The following is a 21,876-nucleotide window of genomic DNA, read 5'->3' as shown; positions in this document are numbered from 1 at the left end:
GTCCCAACATCTGAACATTATCCTCAAGACGTCCGCCCCCGGTAGCTGGAAGGGCGCCAGCGTTCCACATGAAGTAAGACTTGTTGAGAAGGCTGCTGAGGCCACAGCAGTGCGGCAAGGGCTAGTGAGAGCAACATCCTCAGGCACCATGGTGAATAGCAAACGTGAGCCTATAGTCAGAATGTTTGAATAACTTCTGGGAGTTACTGGATGGATTTCAGTCATTAGGAAGACCTTTAGTGGCATCAGAAGAAAGGAACGCTGCTAGATAAACTCATCCAGAATTCCGTGAAAAATCAATATATATGCAGCTAACGCACAGGACCAAGGAAGTTGCAGTTAGTATCATGATTTAGCAGAAATAATTACCAGGAAGCAGAAGAAGCAGTACTACAGCTGAGACTTGGAGTCAGACCCAAGGTAAAATTTCTGGTGTCAGCTGTGTGAGGTGTTTTGGGTACAGGCATTCCAAAGAAGTGGATCAGGTGATAATATATCGGAGAACATGTAGGAAGACTATTGGAATCAGTTTCTGAAACCATGTACAGCAAGAAGAACGATGACGGGGCCTATGCAGAAGCCATGCTGTGAGCCTAGCAGAAACTTAGTGAACTTGTGCAGGCCAGACAAGTTGCAGGAGAAAATGGCTCTGAGCACTATGGGACTCAACTGCTGAGGTCATTAGTCCCCTAGAACTTAGAACTAGTTAAACCTAACTAACCTAAGGACATCACACACATCCATGCCCGAGGCAGGATTCGAACCTGCGACCGTAGCGGTCTGGCGGTTCCAGACTGCAGCGCCGGAACCGCGCGGCCACTTCGGCCGGCTGTTGCAGGAGAGCCCAGAAGAGAAAGAAATACTTGTAAAAGGAACTACAGGAAAACCAGCGACACTATAGCATCATCAACACAAAACGTTCAAGAGAGCGACAACAGCAATAATCCTAAGGCTGTGTGCAACATTTTATTAACATAAGATTGGTAGCTCAGGAGTCAGAAGCATCAGTGCGAAAGGTACTCTTGTATTATTAAATAAGTCAAGTCTGAACTTAGGAAGTTAATTGAGAATGTGAAGGTGATATTTGAAGTAGTCCAAATGGATGATAAACAACTACTGTTTCAATACATGAAGTCTAAAATTATAGGAGAAGACAGGGAAAAAGCCGTGCGGGGTAGACGTACGGTCTAGGGCGCCTTGCCACGGTTCGAGCGGCTCCCCCCGTCGGAGGTTCGAGTCCTCCCTTGGGCATGGGTGTGTGTGTTGTCCTTAGTGTAAGTTAGTTTAAGTTAGATTAAGTAGTATGCAAGCCTAGGGACCGATGACCTCAGCAGTTTGGTCCGATAGTACTTGCCACTAATTAATTAATTAATGCAGGGAGAAATTAACAGTCCCAGATGCAGCTAATAATTGTGATGAAGTGAAGCTAATCCTGGAAGAAAATTATTCAGATAAGTACACCATAGACTATTATGCCCGTAAGATGTTTCAGGCCAGACAACACAGAGGGGAAGCAATTGCATCATGACAAATAGAATAGATGAATTATCAAAAACAATTAGAGAGACTGTCATTAGAGTGACAGGTGTGGCACAAGTACAAAATGCATGAGAACTAGTATCCATGCTATGATGCAGTTGCTCCATACAGGGCCTAGCAAGGGACAGAATTCAGACAGCTGTATGAAGTTGGCGTGATCAAATTAGCACAGGTGATACAGTGGAAATAGTGTTGCAAGAGGAAAGCACATTATTGTCCATGAAAGAAAAGTTTCTATTCTCAAGAATAGCTCATAACCATTTTCCATTAACCGCAGTTTAATAGACACGAAATGAGACATGTTTTGACATAATGTGTGACTCATACTGCGAAGAAAGTGGAAATGAACGGGAATAGTAGATGGCAAAAAGGATTTATGAATAGGAGGGAATGTCCCACACGAAACAGAGATAAAGTAGGTATATTGGAAAGCACAGATCTATAAATAATAGTAACAGGCAAAGAGCCAGTGAAGTATGAGCTCCATATCGTACAAAGAGTGTCGGATGTTCATTATGATGGTTTACTAGGAAGCGACTTCTTGAGGAAGCAGAAGGTTCTGATTAATTATGATGAAATGTTGGAACACGCGAGGCAATACTGACCTTACGACTTATCTTGGAAGAAAGATTAAGAAAAGGCAAACCTACGTTTCTAGCATTTGTAGACTTAGAGAAAGCTTTTGACAATGTTGACTGGAATACTCTCTTTCAAATTCTGAAGGTGGCAGGGGTAAAATACAGGGAGCGAAAGGCTATTTACAATTTGTACAGAAACCAGATGGCAGTTATAAGAGTCGAGGGGCATGAAAGGGAAGCAGTGGTTGGGAAGGGAGTGAGACAGGGTTGTAGCCTCTCCCCGATGTTATTCAATCTGTATATTGAGCAAGCAGTAAAGGAAACAAAAGAAAAATTCGGAGTAGGTATTAAAATTCATGGAGAAGAAGTAAAAACTTTGAGGTTCGCCGATGACATTGTAATTCTGTCAGAGACAGCAAAGGACTTGGAAGAGCAGTTGAACGGAATGGACAGTGTCTTGAAAGGAGGATATAAGATGAACATCAACAAAAGCAAAACGAGGATAATGGAATGTAGTCAAATTAAGTCGGGTGATGCTGAGGGAATTAGATTAGGAAATGAGACACTTAAAGTAGTAAAGGAGTTTTGCTATTTAGGGAGTAAAATAACCGATGATGGTCGAAGTAGAGAGGATATAAAATGTAGACTGGCAATGGCAAGGAAAGCGTTTCTCAAGAAGAGAAATTTGTTAACATCGAGTATAGATTTAAGTGTCAGGAAGTCGTTTCTGAAAGTATTTGTATGGAGTGTAGCCATGTATGGAAGTGAAACATGGACGATAACCAGTTTGGACAAGAATCGAATAGAAGCTTTCGAAATGTGGTGCTACAGAAGAATGCTGAAGATAAGGTGGGTAGATCACGTAACTAATGAGGAGGTATTGAATAGGATTGGGGAGAAGAGAAGTTTGTGGCACAACTTGACTAGAAGAAGGGATCGGTTGGTAGGACATGTTTTGAGGCATCAAGGGATCACAAATTTAGCATTGGAGGGCAGCGTGGAGGGTAAAAATCGTAGAGGGAGACCAAGAGATCAATACACTAAGCAGATTCAGAAGGATGTAGGTTGCAGTAGGTACTGGGAGATGAAGAAGCTTGCACAGGATAGAGTAGCGTGGAGAGCTGCATCAAACCAGTCTCAGGACTGAAGACCACAACAACAACATGATGAAAATGTGATTAGAATACAGGGTCGAAATATTCCGCTGCTGAAATTATCCCAAATCGAAGTAACGCCACAAGCTTTTAGGAAAAATATGGGTCGGGTGGCAACCACAGTTAATGGAAAATGTTTTAATAGACACGAAAGGAGACATGTGTTTACATAATGTGTGACTCATACTGCGAAGAGAGTGGAAATGAACGCTAATAGTAGATGGCAAAAAGGATTTATGAATAGGAGGGAATGTCCCACACGAAACAGAGATAAAATGAAACAGTGTACGTCACAGGATGACAAAGGAAGAAGTTAGACATGTAAATCAAAGGCAAGTCATGAGAAGAAACGTGATGAGTTACCTTTAAGGCAAACTAGGGTGGCACCAGAAAGTGGCGTGCGAGTAAGTTCTACAGAAGAAAAAATCTTAAGGGTGTGTGAAGAAATATGGTCAAATCCCAGTAACTAAAAAGAAATGATTATCCCCAAACAAGAAGTAGTATGAGTCGTGAGCGTATATAGCCGGATCTATGGTACGAATAGAGCAAGGGAAAAGTATTCTTAGTGTACTGAATACGAGTGAGACTAAGTGCTATAACAGCACTGTGTAAGTACCAAATGGCTCTGAGCACTATGGGACTCAACTTCTGAGGTCATTAGTCCCCTAGAACTTAGAACTAGTTAAACCTAACTAACCTAAGGACATCACAAACATCCATGCCCGAGGCAGGATTCGAACCTGCGACCGTAGCGGTCTTGCGGTTCCAGACTGCAGCGCCTTTAACCGCACGGCCACTTCGGCCGGCTGTGTAAGTACCAGGAGAACCAATAGAGAAAGTGAGGCCAATACGAGCATTACATGAAGCATCGAATGACAGTATGTACACATACAGAAATCGCATTGCACAAGTCAGAGGAGGATTTTAATTGATTATTTAAATAAAGAAGAATGATGCGAATTGGGGAAACTCTGTAGCGCATATTGTGACGTATTTTGTATCAAAGATGACAAATTCTCATTCGCAAAAACGTTAAGACATGCACTCACATTACTGCCAGAACACAAAGGGAAGTTGTCAATGTATGTCCATATAAAATAACAGAAGCGCTAAAGGCGCAATCACAAGACCCAATGATCCAGGACCCAATGACCCAGGAACCAATGAACGAGATAGCAGTGGAAGAGTGAAGCATACACTGATGGAAAAAAAATCGCAACACCAAGGAGTTGTGCAATATAAACGAAAGTTGGGAGACGTGCCCTCTGAAAGATGATGTCCACTCAAATTTCGCGCCATCACATACGAATGGTACTAATAGTGCCACTATGAGGATGCAAATCAGGTTTGCTTTAAATACGCGCTGTAACGGTCGTGAGTGTTAGCTACCTTTGACATTTGACGTGGTGAGTTGATGTTAGTCAAGAATGCCTTAAATACGACAAAGACACCATTATCAACACCTCATTGAGTCCGGACGAGGTCATGTAATAGGGCTACGAGAAGCTTGATGTTTCTTTTCGATATTGCAGAAGGACTTGAGCGGAATGCAGTCACTGTACATGGTTGCTAGCAGTCGTGGTCACGAGAATGTACAGTCGCAAGGTGACCGTGCGCCGGACGGGTACGTGGCATTAAAATGGCTCTGAGCACTATGGGACTTAACATCTATGGTCATCAGTCCCCTAGAACTTAGAACTACTTAAACCTAACCAACCTAAGGACATCACACAACACCCAGTCATCACGAGGCAGAGAAAATCCCTGACCCCGCCGGGAATCGAACCCGGAAACGGTACGTGGCATTACCGAGTGGGAAGGTCATTGTGTTCGGCGCGCATCGCTCTGGCGTATGATACTGCATCTGCAGCAGCAGTTGGCACCACAGTGACACAACGAACTGTTACAAATCGGTTACTTCAAGGATAGCTCCGAACCAGACGCTCTGTAGCGTGCATTCCAGTGATAGGCACTTGGTGGAGGGAGTGGCAACTGACCCTTAACATAGACAAATGTAATGTATTGCGAATACATAGAAAGAAGGATTCTTTATTGTATAATTATATGATAGCGGAACAAACACTGGGAGCAGTTACTTCTGTAAAATATCTGGGAGTATGCGTACGGAACGATTTGAAGTGGAATGATCAGGCGGGTGCCAGGTTGAGATTCATTGGGAGAGTCCTTAGAAAATGTAGTCCATCAACAAAGGAGGAGGCTTACAAAACACTCGTTCGACCTATACTTGAGTATTGCTCATCAGTGTGGGATCCGTACCAGGTGGGGTTGACGGAGGAGATAGAGAAGATCCAGAGAAGAGTGGCGCGTTTCGTCACAGGGTTATTTGGTAAGCGTGATAGCGTTACGGAGATGTTTAGCAAACTTAAGTGGCAAACTCTGCAAGAGAGGCGCTCTGCATCGCGGTGTAGCTTGCTGTCCAGGTTTCGAGAGGGTGCGTTTCTGGATGAGGTATCGAACATATTGCTTCCCCCTACTTATACCTCCCGAGGAGATCACGAATGTAAAATTAGAGAGATTCGAGCGCGCACGGAGGCTTTCCGGCAGTCGTTCTTCCCGCGAACCATACGCGACTGGAACAGGAAAGGGAGGTAACGGCAGTGGTACGTAAAGTGCCCTCCGCCACACACCGTTGGGTGGCTTGCGGAGTATAAATGTAGATGTAGATCCCAAACCACCACCATTTGCGGCTTCAGTGGTGCCATGCAAGAGCTCTCTGGACGGCGTGGTGGTGATCTGTTGTGTTTTGTGATGAAAGCGATGGCCATATGTTGGTTAGAAGGAGGCTAGTTGAGGGCCTGCGACCAATCTGTCTGCGTGCTAGACACACTGGACCTACACCTAGAGTAATGGTCTGGGGTGCCATTTGGCGTGATGGCAGGAGCACTCGCGTGGTTATCCCACGCACGCTGAGCGCAAATCTGTACGTCAGTCTGTTGATTCGGCCTGCTGTGCTGCCATTCATGAACAGCATTCTAGAGGGTGTTTTCCAACAGGGTAACGCTCACCCAAATACCGCTGTACAGAGTGTCGACATGCCTTGGCTTGCTCGATCACTAGATTTGTCTCCAATCGAGCACATATGGGGATATCATCGGACAATAGTTGCATCGTCATCAACAAACAGCATTAAGCATCCCTGTACTGACCGACCAAGTGCAACAGGCATGGAACTCCATCCCACAAATTGACATCCGGCACTTGTACAACACAATGCGTGCACGTTCGCATGCTTGCAGTCAACATTCTGGCGGTTACAGTGGTTATTAATGCACCAGAGTTTCACATTTGCAATGGCTTATCTGGCGCTTACATTAACCTGTGATCTTTGCAATGTTAATCACTTAAATATGCTGCCTGGACAAATGTATTCCCGAGATTTCGTTATTCTACATTAATTTTCCCAAAATTTCGTTACTCTACATTAATTATTTTTCGGTGTTGCGATTTTCTTTCCGTCAGTGTAGATTCGTAACAGACTATAGGAAGCTGAGCAACGAAATTTCAGTAAAGGAAGCTTTTCCCATCCCCAATATAAGTGAGATATTGGACAAAGCCGGCTACTTCACAGTTTTAGACTGAGCTAGTAGATACTACCTTATTTTAATGTTACCAGTAGAAAGAGGAAAGACAGAATTCAACGCAAACTATCAGCATTACGAGAATGAAAGGATGCCAATAGGACTAAAGAATGCGCCAAGTTCCTTACAGAGGCTAATGAATGTTGGTTTGTCAGGATTACAAGGGATCAAGTGTTTGGTGTAATTGGTTGACATACACTGATAAACCAAAACATTATCACCACTGCCCGCCGTGAGATTGGATACCGCCTGGTCACGTTGTGGGCAAGTGATGCGCTATGAAAAGTACGATCTAGACCGTAGTGTTTCACCCACTGACAAACGGAGCAGTGACAAACGGGGCACTCGGGAGAACGCAAAAGACGCTGGTGGAATACACTGGCGGGAAAAAATCGCAACACCACAATAATAATTAATGAAGAGTAATGGTATTTCTGAAATACATTTGTCTAGATAACGTACTTAGTGATTAACATTGCAAGGTCACAGTTTAATGTAAGCTCCAGATAAGTGATCGCAATGGTGTAACCGCAAGAATGTTGAATGCAAGCACGAAAACGTGCATTTATTGTGTTGTACACGTACCGCATATAAAATTGTGGGATGGATTTCACCTGCCTGATGCACTTGCTCAGCCAACACAGGGACGGTTAATGCCGTTTGTGGGTGATGATGGAGTTTTCGTCCGATGATGTGTCATATGTGCTCGATTGGAGACAGATCTGGTGATTGAGCAGGCCAAGGCACCATGTCGACACTCTGTATAGCATACAATATGGCAGTGCCTGTTGTAAGTAGGCTGTATAGGTTTTTTTATTGGTAACGCCACGTAGCGCTCTGTATGAAAATCACTGGATGTGCTGCGTGCAGTCTGTGTGGCTGGTTTATGGACTTGCTATATTGTCCGCAAGACTCTTCGATGGTGATTGTGCACCTGTACAGTTGCAACAGATGGCTGCTGGCCATCTCTACAAGGACTACAGTAGGTCTACACCTTTGATGACCCACCAGTACCATTATTTCTACAAGGAATGCACTGCGTCTGCAGCTCTGGTGGCCCACCAATACCGTAATCTCTAACAGGACTACAGTGGTCTGCTCTGTGATGACCTACCTACCAATATTCTTCAGAACTTCGACTGACTCTGCGGTGGGTTTGCTCTGTTGTGGCCCATTACCTGTCTGCATGTCAAGAGTCAGCACTGTCTTTCCGTTGGAAGGACAACACTACTTCTTCAACACTGCATGGAAATCCACTACTTCCGTGTGCATTTTCTTTAATGCTCAGACTTTGAGAAAGAAAAAGAAACACTGCAATTTTACTGTGATGAATGATCAGGACTGTCTTTATGGACTGCGAGAAAATTTTAGCTTTTGACCAACATTGTATCAATAAGTGTGTGCATTTGATTTCTTTGTTATTGTAGTTATGAAAAAATTTTTCAACTCTGTATTGGCCAGTGCCCAAAACAATTTGTAAAATTTTTCTGTGGGGAGCATGGGGGCTATGTAAGTAGGCTGTATAGGTTTTTTTATTGGTAACGCCACGTAGCGCTCTGCATGAAAATCACTGGCTGTGCTGCGTGCAGTCTGTGGCTGGTTTGCATTGTTGTTGGCTATTGTAGTGTTGGGCAGTTGGCTGTTAACAGCGCGTAGCGTTGCGCAGTTGGAGGTGAGCCGCCAGCAGTGGTGGATGTGGGGAGAGAGACGGCGGAATCTTGAGAGCGGACGATCTGGACATGTGTCCATCAGAGACAGTAAATTTGTAATACTGGATATCATGGACATATATATATATATATATATATATATATATATATATATATATATATAATGACTTTTGAACACTATTAAGGTAATGCATTGTTTGTTCTCTATCAAAATCTTTCATTTGCTAAATATGCCTATCAGTAGTTAGTACCTTCAGTAGTTTGAATCTTTTATTTAGCTGGCAGTAGTGGCGCTCGCTGTATTGCAGTAGTTCCAGTAACGAAGATTTTTGTGAGGTAAGTGATTTGTGAAACGTATAGGTTAATTTAGTCAGGGCCATTCTCTTGTAGGGATTATTGAAAGTCAGATTGCGTTGCGCTAAAAAATATTTTGTGTCAGTTTAAGCACAGTCATGTATAATTTTTGTAAGGGGACGTTTCACTGTGTTATTCTGAATTATGATGCAAAAGTTCCTCTGGACATGCATGCATGTCCAAAGGAACAGGCACTGCGGCGACTACAGTCGTGAGATACATTAAGTGTATGAGCAATTGTGAATATGGATAACAATCAGCTTTAGAATGGAATGACGATAATGAAAATTTGTGCCGGACCGGGACTCGAACCAGGATTTCCAGCTTATCGCGAGCAGTCACCTTACCATTTTTTTTCCACGGAAGGGAGGCATGGAAAGGAGGGCGGGGAGGACAGAGTGGGCTATCCGAGTCCTGGCTATAGTGTCCCCCTCGATCGTCAAGGTACGAGGGATAGTAAGGGGAAATCAATACTGGGATTTTTTTTATTTTTATTCATTTTATAATTTTTAAAATTTTATTTTTAATATGTTTGTTATTTTGTATTTCCTTTATACCACACCGAAAATAAATGTACCTAGCACCGCATCGTGCACTAAGTAAACAAAACAAACATCTCGGTACTTTCCTACAGAGGAAATATATACTGGAAACGAAAAATGTGCTTCGTACACGATGCAGAAGGGCGTTTCGCTACTCTCCTTACGCTTCATCATCCAGGTACGCCTTCACACATGTCGTATGTTACTTCACGATAACCGGACATGTTCTTGTCAGCTCGGTCAATGGGTATCTTCTCCTAACTGCTGATGATCCAGCTGCGTGGAGGGCCGCGTAGGGCACCCATGTGGCTGTGTTGATTTTGGTGCGCGGGAAATACTGTTCATCTGGAAATAGTAGTAGCCGAGGTGTGATGTGGCCCGGAGTCAGTTGTAGAAAATACGATAAAATTTGTCGCGCCAAGCGCCTTACATCTTCTGCCGCGCCACATGCGAGACGGTGCTCGTCCGTGTCCGGTACTCCGCAGTCTGCACATAGAGGCGAGTCCGCCATATTTGTCTTGTGGAGGCGTGATCGGATGATCTGTTTAACGTTGACTGTGATGCACCATGTGCATCGGACGTCTGTATCCAGTGTAGCCTCGTATATCGTCCGCCACACCACCTTCCAACTAACATGAGGGTTTTTGGCCTCCACGATATTTGGCGGGCACCTCTGTTGTAGGACGTGATATATATTCCCCGCCGTTGCCTGTTTCGTCCATGATACTGCGATACGGATATAACTGTGTTCAATGTAAAAGTGCCGGAAGTAGTCCTAGCGTCGAGTTCCATTCTTTCGTCCGAATCTTTTGTGGAGTCGATGGGCGGCTTTCTGCAATCTCTGTGGACTCCGCAATGGTGTTGGTCAACCAAGGACTTGCGCCGGATGTAAATTCTAATGCTTCCACTCTTGCACGTGGTCTTCCGTCTGCCATGACGGTCGATCGTTTCACCCCTGCGTAAAAGAGGGGAGGGCCGTGAGCGTAGGAGGTGGTACCGCATCATCTAGCGGGATTTGTGTAACCCGACGCTGAATACACGCCGAGCATACATGACCCTCCTGGCCGCAACCAGAACACGTAAGAGGCTGTCCATCGTGCAGTACGATTGCTCCACGTCCACCTATGACGAAGTAGGATGACACATGTTTCTTTAATTCAGTTTTGATTTGTCGGATGCCGCTGAGGACCTGATATGTCTCGAAGGTGTTCCATTTTTCTGCCACGTGGCTAATTACCGTCCCATTCGGGCGGAAAGCTGCGGTAACTATGTCCGGCGACACTTCGAACGGGAGATCGAAGACTCTTAGTGTACGTAATGTTAGCCTTGCATGGTCAACGGTAATCGCCCCCATGTGACCATTGGAGTGTTTGAACTTGAGAGTGTTCGCACTTTTGCTCACAATAGCGTGACATAACTCGACATCGACCATCTTGACGTAGACGACGCTAGTTGTGATGGATAGGTTGTTTACCGATGATGTGCTGTGGTGGTATGTGAACTTCGTCATGGATGAATCGTTCGATTTCAAAGGCTCGTGGTGCTGCATTATCGGGCTGGAAGCTGATCTCGATGGTAGCTTTTCTGTAGGAATGAGCCATAGCGACTCAGTGTCAACGGACGCGAGTGCTAGATGCGGCGAGGAAGTAAACAAGCTACGCGCGCTCGCAAACAAGACGTCCTCGCTGCTTACCTGCCGAAAGCAGACTCTTTACCATTTGGCTATCCGTGCACGACTCATGGCGAGACCCGACTTCCGTATGTAGCCAACCATGTGTTTACAACCTGTACTCGTACAGGGTGTTTCAAAAATGACCGGTATATTTGAAACGGCAATAAAAACTAAACGAGCAGCGATAGAAATACACCGTTTGTTGCAATATGCTTGGGACAACAGTACATTTTCAGGCGGACAAACTTTCGAAATTACAGTAGTTACAATTTTCAACAACAGATGGCGCTGCAAGTGATGTGAAAGATATAGACGACAACGCAGTCTGTGGGTGCGCCATTCTGTACTTCGTCTTTCTGCTGTAAGCGTGTGGTGTTCACAACGTGCAAGTGTGCTGTGGACAACATGGTTTATTCCTTAGAACAGAGGATTTTTCTGGTGTTGGAATTCCACCGCCTAGAACACAGTGTTGTTGCAACAAGACGAAGTTTTCAACGGAGGTTTAATGTAACCAAAGGACCGAAAAGCGATACAATAAAGGATCTGTTTGAAAAATTTCAACGGACTGGGAACGTGACGGATGAACGTGCTGGAAAGGTAGGGCGAACGCGTACGGCAACCACAGAGGGCAACGCGCAGCTAGTGCAGCAGGTGATCCAACAGCGGCCTCGGGTTTCCGTTCGCCGTGTTGCAGCTGCGGTCCAAATGACGCCAACGTCCACGTATCGTCTCATGCGCCAGAGTTTACACCTCTATCCATACAAAATTCAAACGCGGCAACCCCTCAGCGCCGCTACCATTGCTGCACGAGAGACATTCGCTAACGATATAGTGCACAGGATTGATGACGGCGATATGCATGTGGGCAGCATTTGGTTTACTGACGAAGCTTATTTTTACCTTGAAGGCTTCGTCAATAAACAGAACTGTCGCATATGGGGAACCGAAAAGCCCCATGTTGCGGTCCCATCGTCCCTGCATCCTCAAAAAGTACTGGTCTGGGCCGCCATTTCTTCCAAAGGAATCATTGGCCCATTTTTCAGATCCGAAACGATTACTGCATCACGCTATCTGGACATTCTTCGTGAATTTGTGGCGGTACAAACTGCCTTAGACGACACTGCGAACACCTCGTGGTTTATGCAAGATGGTGCCCGGCCACATCGCACGGCCGACGTCTTTAATTTCCTGAATGAATATTTCGATGATCGTGTGATTGCTTTGGGCTATCCGAAACATACAGGAGGCGGCGTGGATTGGCCTCCCTATTCGCCAGACATGAACCCCTGTGACTTCTTTCTGTGGGGACACTTGAAAGACCAGGTGTACCGCCAGAATCCAGAAACAATTGAACAGCTGAAGCAGTACATCTCATCTGCATGTGAAGCCATTCCGCCAGACACGTTGTCAAAGGTTTCGGGTAATTTCATTCAGAGACTACGCCATATTATTGCTACGCATGGTGGATATATGGAAAATATCGTACTATAGAGTTTCCCAGACCGCAGCGCCATCTGTTGTTGACAATTGTAACTACTGTAATTTCGAAAGTATGTCTGCCTGAAAATGTACTGTTGTCCCAAGCATATTGCAACAAACGGTGTATTTCTATCGCTGCTTGTTTAGTTTGTATTGCCGTTTCAAATATACCGGTCATTTTTGAAACACCCTGTACATCCATTATGTATATTCCCGTGCAGGTGAGCCATTTTTTTTAAAGTCGCTTGCCTGATGTCGGCGGTTAAATACGATATGCATGCATGTCCAAAGGAACTTTGCATCTTATTTCAGAATAACAATGGCACCGTTATATCGTATTTATCAGCTAACACCGAGCAAGCAACTTTCATGTAAAATGTCTTAACCGTACAGGATTGCACAGAATGGTTGTAGGAGTACAGGTTATACATGCATGGTTGACGACATATGGAAGTTTGGGTCTGGCAGTGAGTCATGCACGGATAGCCAATTGGTACGGCGACCGCTCGCACTAAGCTGGAAATCCGGGTTCATTGTCGTCATTCCATTCTGCAGCTGATGGTTGTCCATATTCGCAGTTGTGAATACTTTTAATGAACTCTGTACAGCATATTGGCTTACGACAGCGATATGCAAGCGAGCGTTATCCTATTGGAAAACACCCCTCGGAACGCTGTTCACGAATGGCAGCAGAACAGGTCGAATCACCAGACTGACGTTCAGATTTGCACTCAGCGTGCGTGGGAGTGCTCATGCTGTCAAGTATCGCATCCCAGAACATAACTCCAGGTGTAGGTCCTATGTCCAGCACACAGTCAAGTAGGTTGCAGGCTCTCAACTAACCTCCTTCTAACACATGGCCATCACTGGCACCGACGAAGGATCAGCTTTCATCACAAAACACAACAGACCTCCTCGATGCCGTCCAATGGGCTCTCGCATGACACCACTGAAGTCGCAAACGGCGGTGGTTTGGGATCAGTGGAATGCACGCTGCAGGGCTTCTGACTCGGAGCTGTCCTCGAAGTAACCGATTTGTAACAGTTCGTTGTGTCACTAAGGTGCTAACTGCTGCTCAGATCCAGAGCCATACACTGAACACGGTGATATTCCCTCTCGGTAATGCCATGTAGCAGTCCGGAGCCCAGTCATCTTGACCACCACGGGTAGCAATCATGTACAGTGAGTACATTCCTGTCAAGTCTTTCTGCAGTGTCACAGGAGGAATATCCAGCTCTTCGTAGCGCTATTACACGACTTCGTTCAAACTCAGTGAGGTGTTGATAATGGTGTCTTTCTTGTCTTAAAGACATCCTTGATAACGTCAAATCACCACGTGAAATCTCAAAGGCAACTAACGCTCACGACCGTTACGGCGTGTATCTATATAAACCTGTTTGCATCCTCATAGTGAACCTTATGTGACTGGCGCAAAATTCGAACTTACATCATCTTTGAGATGGCACGTCTCCCAACTTTCGTTTATGTTGCACAACTCCTTCTTCGTGTTGTGATTTTTTTTTCGCCAGTGTATTTACGATACTTCATTTGAGAGGTCCACACTAATAAGCCACGGCTGCAAAATACTAACACGAATTCTTTACAGACGAATGGAAAAACTGGTAGAAGCCGACCTTGGGGAAGATCAGTTTGGATTCCGTAGAAATGTTGGAACACGTGAGGCAATATTGACCCTACGACTTATCTTAGAAAATAGATTAAGGAAAGGGAAACCTACGTTTCTCGCATTTGTAGACTTAGAGAAAGCTTTTGACAATGTTGACTGGAATACTCTCTTTCAAATTCTGAAGGTGGCAGGGGTAAAATAAAGGGAGCGAAAGGCTATTTACAATTTGTACAGAAACCAGATGGCAGTTATAAGAGTCGAGGGGTTCAAAATGGTTCAAATGGCTCTGAGCACTATGTGACTTAACTTCTGAGGTCATCAGTCCCCTAGAACTTAGAACTACTTAAAGCTAACTATCCTAAGGACATCACACACATCCATGCTCGAGGCAGGATTCGAACCTGCGACCGTAGCGGTCGCGCGGTTCCAGACTGTAGCGCCTAGAACCGCCCGGCAACTACGGCCGGCGAGTCGAGGGGCATGAAAGAGAAGCAGTGGTTCGGAAGGGAGTGAAACAGGGTTGTAGCTTATCCCCGATGTTATTCAATCTGTATACTGAGCAAGCAGTAAAGGAAACAAAAGAAAAATTCGGAGTAGGAATTAAAATCCATGGAGAAGAAATAAAAACCTTGAGGTTCGCCGATGATATTGTAATTCTGTCAGAGACGGCAAAGGACCTGGAAGAGCAGCTGAACGGAATGGACAGTGTCTTAAAAGGAGGATATAAGATGAACATCAACAAAAGCAAAACGAGGATAATGGACTGTAGTCGAATTAAATCGAGTGATACTGCGGGAATTAGATTAGGAAATGAGACACTTAAAGTAGTAAATGAGTTTTGCTATTTGGGGAGCAAAATAACTGATGATGGTCGAAGTAGAGAGGATATAAAATGTAGACTGTCAATGGCAAGGAAAGCGTTTCTGAAGAAGAGAAATTTGTTAACATCGAGTATAGATTTAAGTGTCAGGAAGTCGTTTCTGAAAGTATTTGTATGGAGTGTAGCCATGTATGGCAGTGAAACATGGACGATAAATAGTTTGGACAAGAAGATAATAGAAGCTTTCGAAATGTGGTGCTACAGAAGAATGCTGAAGATTAGATGGGTAGATCACATTGCTAATGAGGAGGTATTGAATAGAATTGGAGAAAAGAGAAATTTGTGGAGCATCTTGACTAGAAGAAGTGATTGGTTGGTAGGGGATATTCTGAGGCATCAAGGGATCACCAATTTAGTATTGGAGGGCAGCGTGGAGAGTAAAAATCGTAGAGGGAGGCCAAGAGATGAATACACCAAACAGATTCAGAAGGATGTAGGTTGCAGTAAGTACTAGGAGATGAAGAAGCTTGCACAGGATAGAGTAGCATGGAGAGCTGCATCAAACCAGTCTCTGGACTGAAGACCACAACAACAACACAGCACCACGTAGTAGTAGTGGGTACACACCGTTTGAGTTAATGTTTGGAAGAAACGTAAACATTCCATGGATATTCACTGGAAAGACATGGGGTTGTTAACGTTCGATACAAACTACCAAGATTATTGATTGCAGGTGTATATCTAGTCACATAAATAGTACAGATCAGTGTCACTAAAAGATACATTGTCCACACTGTTACAGTGGAAACCTTTTGTTATGAACAAATGGAAAGTTAAACATATCAGAGGTACCATTAAATTAGCGTTTACACATTTATGATTAGTGACTAGGTTAGATAACCTATGCGTAGCTGGGAAAAAATTGGAGAATGTGTAGGAACTGACTGATAAACAGCAAAGGGAAATGGAATGTGAGAGAAAAGTCCAACACTATTCTATAGTTTGTGATACTGAAGTCACATGTCGCTATGCGATGTTTAATCATTTTAGTTACTTATTTTTGACTATGTTTAAGGAAAGCATAAGACTAGTCACCGAGTGGTTCTGGCAGGCCCGTCGCAAAGGCTCTGATGAAAGTAGGCACCCCTCAGAAGTTAAATTTTTTCACTCGTTCCTTATATATTTCCAACAGTGCTGATTGGAACTAAAAGGTCGGAATGGAGGGATGTGGTTTCAGCGGTCCCTCAAGGATCAGTTTTTTCTCGTTATATGTTAATGATGAGTCAGCTATTCTCTCCCATTGCAAATATCACCTATACGCTGAAGACCTTCAGTTACACCTAAGTGCAAGTCCAACAAACTTTTACACAGCCGTCCAACGTGTAAACGTTGATTTACCTGCCTTATCTCAGTGGGTGCAAAGCCTAGGTTTGAAAATTAACCCATTTAAAACGCAAGCGCCGACCCGAGTGGCCGAGCGGTTCTAGGCGCTACAGTCTGGAACCGCGCGACCGCTACGATCGCAGGTTCGAATCATGCCTCGGGATTGGATGTGTGTGATGTCCTTAGGTTTGTTAGGTTTAAGTAGTTCTAAGTTCTAGGGGACTGATGACCTCAGAAGTTAAGTCACATAGTGCTCAGAGCCATTTGAACCAAAACGCAAGCAATCTTAGTCACTCACGGAAGATTTATTATCATGCAGTTCAGAGAAACTCTTCCACGCTTGATCTTAAACGGCACAGAAATAACCTTTTCCTCTCCTGCAAAGAACATGGGGTTAATTTCAGACCATCACTTTAGACTGGACAGAAAAGACAGCTGCAGTCTGTGAGAAAGCGTCAGGGTCACTTCATACACTTCTTATTCTCATGACGTTACAACCCTGCAAGGGTATTAGCCTCTTGGACACGTTTCCTCCAATCTGCCATCTACAGCGCAGTTCTCCACCATCCTCTAACTGTGACAGATTTTATATCTTCTTCCACATCTTCTACCCACCGCCTTCGCGGCCTTCCTCTCTGTCTTCTTCCAGTTGGTCTTCACTTAAAAACCTTTTCAGTTATTCGTCCAGTACCCATCCTAAGGACATGTCAAAGCCAGGCTATTCTCCTACTTTTAATTCTTCTTACGATGTCAGCTCATTGTATGTGGCGATGCAGCTCAGTGTTATTTCTAGATTTCCAGAAACCATCGTTATCGTGAACTGCCCCATGGATCTGACACAGAACCCTGGCTTCAAATATCCTGGCTGCTGCTCAACAATACTAGTTTGCGTCCATGTTTCACACATGTAGGTTACAACTGGCCTCATAATAACATTATAAATATGAAGTTTCATTTGTCTATTTAATAACCTAGAGGCGATCAATTTCTCAAAAGTGAGGAAGCATCTATTACCACTCAGGATGTGCTGTTTAATTTCAGTTGACATGGAGTTCGTCGTATTACTATTAGATCCCAGATAGTCGAAGTTCTGCACATGTTCAAAACTGAAACCAACTGCTGATAGTTTATCCAAATTATTATTTTCCTTCCTGCTGAAATACACATATTTAATCTTCATTTCATTAATAGCAAGGCCCCTAGGTGATGCGGCTTCTTTCAGCTCACCTGTTGTTCTCACTAATGAAACTCTTCTTCTACTAATAATTCCTACACCATCAGTATATGCAGATATCTGGATTGACTTTGTCCCTAAGTAACCAGATATATGAAGCTTTTGAATGTCTGACTCCATGACTACTGCTAAACCACTGACAGTTTACCATCCACTTGCAATGCAATCTTGGAACCACCCAATGTTGTTTGGTTAAGCGAAACGTACTTGGATAGTATACCAAACAGTAGAAAATCATTTAACATTTCTGCCATATCAAGATTATCGAAGGCCTGCTTGAAGTCTACATAGAGGTTATGAAGTTCAATGTTATATACCTTTTCATGTATTTGCCTCAGCACAAATATCTGATTCCTTATTGACCTATTGGGCAGAAATCTGCATTGATATTCTCTCAGAGTCTCTTCTGCATATGGAACTAGCCTGTTGTAGATAATACTAGAAAGAATCTTATAGGTTACATTCAGCAGGGTAATTCCTCGGTAATTCGAACAACCAGTCTTGTTTCCTTTCTTATGGATTGATTGGATTACTCCTAAGGTCCACTCTTCTGGGATTTTTCCTGATTCCATATCAGTTCAGTACGTTTGTGGGTTCGTTTATGGAGACCAATTCCCCCATTTTCAATGGTTCTGCTGTTGACCCATCAGTTCTGACGCTTCGTAGTTTTTTTAGACAGTGCTCTCTACCTCCTCTAATGTGGGACCGAGCGAAATGGCGCAGTGGTTAGCACACTGGTCTCGCGTCGGAGAGGACGACGTTTCAAACCAGCATCTGGCCATCCAGATTTAGATTTTCCGTGATTTCCCTAAATCGCTTCAGGCAAATGGCGGAATGTTTCCTTTGAAAGGGCACGGCCGATTTCCTTCCCCGTCCTTACCTAATCCGAGCTTGTGCTCCGTCTCTAATGACTTTCTTGTCGACGGGACGTTACACACTAAACTCCTACTCCTACTCCTCCTCTAACGTGGGTGCTTCTATCTCTGGATGCGCAGTTTAATAGAGTGGCTGCATAATCCTGCTAGGACTGCCCTCCAGAATTCCCTTGAAGTATTATCTCCGTCTATCCAGATATTTTTTTTATCTATCAGCAAATTTCTCCCTTTGTCATTACCTGCTGTTATTTTCGGTCTATATTTTGAGTTACTTCTTTGATTTTCTTATAAAACTTTCTGCTGTCATTCCTTTGATAGTGCTCTTCCATCTCATCTATCTTTCTCCTTAAGGCGACCGAGCGAGGTGGCGCAGTGGTTAGACACTGGACTCGCATTCGGGAGGACGACGGTTCAATCCCGCGTCCGGCCATCCTGATTTAGGTTTTCCGTGATTTCCCTAAATCGCTCCAGGCAAATACCGGGATGGTTCCTTTCAAAGGGCACGGCCGACTTCCTTCCCTAATCCGATGAGACCGATGACCTCGCTGTCTGGTCTCCTTCCCCAAAAACAACCAACAACCAATCTCCTGATGGCTTCCCTTTTTTTCTCATATGCACCCTTGCCGCATCTATTCTCGTTTCATTATACAATGCCTGATTTGATCTTGTATTTAGCAGTAAGTATTTCAGCCTTACTTCATTTTTCTGTTCCACTGCTTGTCTGCATTCATCATCATTCCAGTCACAATTTCTAAGTCTCCTTGTATCACCCAGTATTTCATTTGCTGCGGTCAGAATAGCAGTTTTAATAGAGTTCCATTCTCAGTCTATAAGGTCTTCACCATCCTCTGCTTGTAACTCCTGTCTTAATCTTTTCTGATACTCCTGAACAGCACACCTATCTTTCGGCTGTTCTATATTCCATTTATTTACTCTATTTCTATTTCCTTTGGAAGCCCCAGCATGTTTCTGCCTCATTTTGGCTTCTAATAGATAATGGTCATAATTGGAATTAGTTCCTTGTAAAGTGCGCACATTTTCCATATTAGATGCCCACCTCTTTGGTACCAGTATATCGTCTATTTGGTTTGCTTCATTTATTCCTGGTATTTTGCAGATCCATCTGTAGATATTTTTCCTAGGGGAACAGGTTCTTACTGCCTTTAACTTGTTTTAAGAAGCAAACTGGTCAATCTCCATACCGTTATTATCAGTTTCATCGCGCAGACTTCACTTAAAAACATGCTTCTGAAAACCTCTTCTGAGCCGAGTATGGCATTATAGTCACCAAGGACTATTCTGGAGTCATATCTAGGTATTCTGTCACAAACCTCTTCTAGCTGGTCGTAGAAATTATCTACCATGCCTTCATCTGATTCTTTTGTTGGTGCATATATATTTACGAAGGTCACATTGTAAAATATTTCTTTGATGGAAGCAAGCATTTTTGGAGACTATAAACCCAACTCGATGTTCCTCTTGTCTTTCGTGTTTTCCTTAACAATAAGGGGATAATTTATGATAATGAATCTCACCCCTTCCTTTCCACATGGTTTCTTGAAGGGCAACAACACCCATTCCATAACTTAAGCGACTCTTCCGCAACACTAGTTATAGCTCCTATCTGCAGCAGTGTACTTACGTTCCATGGTTCAAATTTAAGCAACAGTATATCCATGTTCCTGTTCCTTGGCACAATTCGTCTTCGTAAGGGCAGTTCTGTATTCCTTGTTAAATTATTCGCCATGTCAGGCTTTTTAGAACACAGGTGTACAGACTCTGAATTCATTCCCCGACCTGAAGGACTAGGCTTTCACTTCAGGGTTAGCTCCCCGAGAGGGCTTGACGACAGAACCTCCCCCCCCCCCCTAACATATGGTGCCCTTTCTCTGGATCCTCCGTTGGGGCCAGTCCGGTTTGGATGACACTTACAACAGCTACGCTACCGCCGGCATAGCCCCCAGCTTCTTCAGAGCTCACTAACCTCCCCACTGGGCTCTTAAGGTGCCTTCGACAGGGCGGTATCCCCTGGGGAGAACTTTATTCAATACAAAAGCATAAAAAAGTATTTCCTTTCGAGCTTACAAAGAAGCTCGCAGAATGACTAATACTCCCCTCACTTGACTCTGAGGATGCTATTCTCCAAGGAGTTTAGTAAGAAAGCTCATGCAGGCTAGAACAGGTGATGAATGCTTAGTAATGTACACTATTTCGACCATTATCACTCCTGCCTACGAACAATTATCATGGCTTCGTGGCGATAAGTGTAGAGACTATCATACTTCGTGTATGCTGTATCGTCTTAACACTGCACTCCGTATTTAATTTCAACTCTTACACTACTATCTGATCACTACAGCAGAAATATTCGTTCTCAATGAAGCAAAATCATCTCTGTACCATCACATAGCGCTTTCATGCTCTCTAAATCATTTTCTGTATCAGGAGCCCGACTTCCGAATGAGCTTCATAAAAAAATCAGCGAAATTAAATTCCTTCCAAACTGTAAAGGACAGTTAATGGCCCATCTTCTATCACAACAGCCATCTCACCCATATCCTAGTCTACAGGTCACTCTCGTCAATACCTCTCGTACCCTTGCGAAACAACTCAAATCACTTAAGAATGGCAAGTCTTCCGGTCCAGATGGTGTACCAGTCGGCTTACTTTCAGAGTATGCAGACACAATAGCACCTTTCTTAGCAATCATATACAACCGCTCACTTGACGAAAGGTCTGTTCCTGAAGACTGGAAAGTAGCACAGGTCACACCAATACTCAAGAAAGGAAGTAGCAGTAACCCATTGAATTACAGACCCATATCACTGATCTCAATTTGCAGTAGGATTTTGGAGCATATACTGTACTCGAACATTATGAATCACTTTGAAGAAGATGGCTTATTGATACATAAGCAACACGGATTCAGAAAATATCGTTCTTTATTCCCATGAAGTAATGAGTGCCGTCGACATGGGATCTCAGATCCATTCCATATTCCTTGATTTCCAGAAGGCTTTTGATACCGTTCCTCACAAGCGATTATTAATCAAATTGCGTGCATATGTAGTATCGACTCAGTTGTGTGACTGGATTCGTGATTTCCTCTCAGAGAAGTGACAGTTCGTACTGATAGACGGTAAAACATCGAGTAGAACAGAAGTGATATCTGGCGTTCCGCAAGGTAGTGTCATAGGGCTTCTGCTGTTCCTGCTTTATATAAATGATCTAGGTGATAATCTGAGAAGCCACCGTAGATTGTTTGCAGATGACGCTGTAATTTACCGTCTAGTAAAATCATCAGACGATCAATTCCAATTACAAAATGATGTAGAGAGAATTTCTGTATG

The sequence above is a fragment of the Schistocerca nitens genome, chromosome 3 (assembly GCF_023898315.1).
Source record: "Schistocerca nitens isolate TAMUIC-IGC-003100 chromosome 3, iqSchNite1.1, whole genome shotgun sequence".
In the NCBI taxonomy this organism is placed as follows: Eukaryota; Metazoa; Arthropoda; class Insecta; order Orthoptera; family Acrididae; genus Schistocerca; species Schistocerca nitens.
Note: the sequence above shows the minus strand (reverse complement) of the source record.